Source organism: Chamaea fasciata, unplaced genomic scaffold (assembly GCF_029207755.1).
Source record: "Chamaea fasciata isolate MVZ Bird 193981 ecotype frontalis unplaced genomic scaffold, bChaFas1.0.hap1 SCAF_3, whole genome shotgun sequence".
NCBI classification, from domain to species: Eukaryota; Metazoa; Chordata; class Aves; order Passeriformes; family Sylviidae; genus Chamaea; species Chamaea fasciata.
Genome location: NW_027094088.1, coordinates 60,435,418 through 60,439,521, shown reverse-complemented (window position 1 = coordinate 60,439,521; position 4,104 = coordinate 60,435,418).

Below are 4,104 nucleotides of genomic sequence, written 5' to 3'. Positions count from 1 at the left end.
ACTTATACTGAGAACAAAAATATTTAGGTGGATTTTAAACTCTGTATTTTTATATTCATTAACAGCAACTAAACAGCACAATAAATTTTCCAACATTTTTTATCACATATGAGCCCTTGGGATAACAAAATCTCAGAATTCTATAAAAATATTTTTGAGATATATTTCTTTTTCTGTTTCATTTTAGAAGATGAATATTTTCTAAGACCAATATATCATCCAGATAATTACTAATAATGCAGAAGAACTGGATAAATGATTTCTAGAAATCAGCTATGAGTTTTTAAAATATGGTAGTTCTGAAAAGAAGTACAGAAAATTGTAACTTGACTTAATGAAGCATTTGCAGGACATCTTATTTGTTCCATTTTTATACAATCACTTTTTCAGAGTAACCATTTACTGTGACATGCATTTTATACATGTTGTTCAGAATTCACAAAAAAATAAAGTGAGCAATCAAGGATGAAGAGTTAATGAAATAGTGTTACTCTCAAGATTTTTTTTCAGTAGCTTTTCTGACATCTCTGTAACATTTTAGTAGCATCAGCAGGAAAAATATTTGTCTCACGGCTGGAAAAAAAGAGATAGAAAAGAAACTACAGTAACAAAGGAAGGTGCTGACCAAACTTCCCTGTAAAAGTAAATTAAGCACTGTTAGTGGACTACAGGGGTTAGAACATTGTTCCTCTTAAGTAAATTATTTTTCTCCCACTGAGTCAGTAGAGCAAGGTTTTTCAGATTTAAGCTTTGAAAAGCCTTCATAAATAAACTCTTAAAGTTTCTTAGATAACTTAGCTGAGCTTGTATTTTAATTTTAGGGTAATCTGAGTTAAATCTTCATTACTACTGTCAGAAGTAGGAATGCAATGTTTGGTGATCCCCACAAAATGGGAGAAGCATTTTGGGCAATGCTTGTGTTATTGCTGCTGAAAGGAAGAAGGTTCCTTTATTCATACTTCTGCTGGCAGGAGAAATGAAGCAAATGTGTTTGAAAATGCTTTATTACAGCACATAATATTTTCCATAGCATTTTCTTCATGTTCACTACTGTTAGTTTTTTGCTTTCAGAATTAATTTTGATAAAGCACTATCATGTTACAATGCATAATCCAGGAGTGGCCAAAATAATACATTCATATTTAGTCAATCTTTTACTTTCCTAGCTTCAGTGATTCTAATGATTGGTAGTATAAATTTAGTGACAAAAATTCCAAGTAGTCATTACTCAGATGAATACAGACTCTCTTGGTTCATAATTTGTGGTAACACCACCTTTCCAGATTCTCTAAACATATTATACGGATTCTATTTTAATGTCTAATATAGAAAGTTGCAAGTGGTTTACATATCCTTTTAACAGAACTTTGCCATTGGAAAGTGTTCAGAAATAAGTTTGTATCTAAAAACATGCAATTGTGTGTTTTAGGAAATGAAATCCAGTGAGTTAGCCTTACATCATGAATATTTGTCTTTATCATGTGTTGATAAAGACACCACATTCAAGCTTGGTCTGTAGGATGTGTATGTGCATTTCTGCCTTTCCAGGTTGGGAGGTTCACTTAATCTTGACTCCAGAAGACAGTATCTCATGAAGATGTCTGGTCATGGCTTTAAAGCAAGGCTCATACATCTTCTGTGTCCCACAATAATGGCACACTTCAAAATTGCCGAGTGTAGGCCACAAAAAGTCTTGAACTATGCTTTCCCTCTTAATCTGGTGTCTTTTCTAAGTGACTTCTCGAAGTCTTGCACTTCTCGAAGTCTAAAAGTCTCAATGACTTTCGCTTCTGTGCATTTACAATTGTATTGGCTTATTAACCTTAGCCCTTGTTGTTTCCCTGATGTTAACAGAGATTACATAAATGATTAAATAAGGACAATAATAGGACACATTTTATAAAGTAGGAAACATTTATCCTTGTAGGAAAGATCTTACATAAGAGAGAGCATGATTAAGTGGGGAATGACCATCTTTGGCTGGAAAGGATTGGGCATTGACTCCTTGAAAAGGCTAAGAGAAGAAAGTACAATTAAAGTCAATTTTGAATCACAGTGATGAGCTAGGGAATTCCTAAAACTGCCACAAAGTAAATTGCTTATCTTGGTTTTCAAGCTTTCCCCGACAGCAAACGCACTGAGGCAATCCCAAGTTTTTCCAAAGAGTTAGAGAAAAAACACATTAAATAAAAGTAGGAGACTGGAAAAGAGATTTTTTTTTTAGGAGTTCCTAAGCAAAGTAACTGACAAAATTTTTACAAAACTCTTTGGACAACCTTCCTCTGTCCTCAGAGATTTATACAGGATAAACAGAACAAATACTGTTCCTATGTGTTTGTTTATCTACGAAACTTTTCCAGACAAAAAGTAATGAATTCCTTTGATTATTTTCATCCTAGTAATACTATCTTTCAGACTATATTGTAGCAGTAATACTAAGTTTTCAACTCTTTCAAAAAGAAATGTATTTTTTGGCATTCTACATAAAGATAAAAAGTCTTCTATTTGTTCCAGAACAAATTTTAATGTCATTCAAATTTTTGTGGATTTAAATGCAAAATTTGACCCATTGCAGGAAGAAGTAATAAAATTCTGAGATACTAGTTATTTCCAGTTTTCTTGATAATGTTGTAGTAATGTAATTAATCTGTTTTAGTAAACTTTACATCACTATTACATGTGACAGGTGTACGCTAACAGACAAGGAAGGGACAGGGTGGTACAAAAGGCTTTCTAGAACTCCCCTCTTTAGTTTAGTTGCATGTTTTTTATCACTCAGCAAATCAGCCTTGAGAGACAACTGTTGCTCATGCAGGACAGAAGCATTGATGCTGAGAAACTCCATAGCAAAAATAGCTCAGTTAAGCAGAAACTGCTGGGCTCTTTGTCACCCAGTCTAACGCTGACGTTCAAAGACTTTTCCATATGACGCACTACAAGGTTGCGTGAAATTGTTCATAACAAAATGCATACTTCCTTCTTTGAAATAATTACTTTAATTATGTATTATAACAGAGATTTAGTATGATAAAATAATATGTATTCATTAGAGCACTCTGATTATATTGCTTCTTGTCATAATGTTTTATCACTAATGTGAAATACATTGCAATGCTGATCTTTTTATTAAACCAATATCTTTTAAAGCTAAAGATCTACCAGACTGTGCAGGAAGTTAACTGTGTGTCTGTTTATTGAACTTGATTTACCCCATTGAGCTTTTAATAGAATCAGATAGAATACACAGATCAAAGAAATTTCCTGCCTAAGAGGGAAAGTGAACTGCATGTTAACTTTTTCATGCTACCATCAAGACTTCCAGTAACCCACCCAACAGAATAGCTGCATTGCAGAGACATGAATCTTAGAAGTTAGACTTGCAGAAAAGCTGCAGTCACTGGTTATAGCTTATTTCAGAAAAAAATTCTCTTTTCCATGACTTTGAACTGTTAGAATGTCCCTTTTACTCTGACTGTATTCCCATTTGAAGCATGATAAAAGCAGGTTTTCAAAGCTGTTCTAAATTGAGCTCTCTTTTTGTCAATTCATTTAAAAAACAAATAGTAGAATTTGTCTTACATAAAAACCAAAATTCACTGATTTGTTCTGTTCACATGTTGAATTGCAGTCTGCCAATGAGGTGAAATAATATCCATTTTCAATAATAGATCTAATAATAGAATTCTGTGATTCTATGATCTCTCTCACTCACATCCTGTAAGCTAGTTTTGATAGCTTCGAGACTGAACAGTATCTAACCGTACGAAGAACTCTGGTTAAATTGTTGACATCACTTGCAGTAGTAATTTCAGGCTGTGCATGACATGTATGACTAAAACCATATAGGATTACTTACAATTATTTTCATGTTAAACCGTCTCCAACATATTTCTTTTCAATGTTTTAGAGAGGCCTAATTTTGTAGGTTTTGGAATGTTATTTTCCAGTTTGCTTAGAGATACATAATTTTCCAGTTAAAGACTTGAATCTGCAAACATTTAAGCACATGCTTAATTCTACCTCGTGACAAAATCTCATATATACTGACTAACGGGGTAAAAATATTTATAAGATTTGGTCCTTATTTGTCTTTCAGGAAATCTT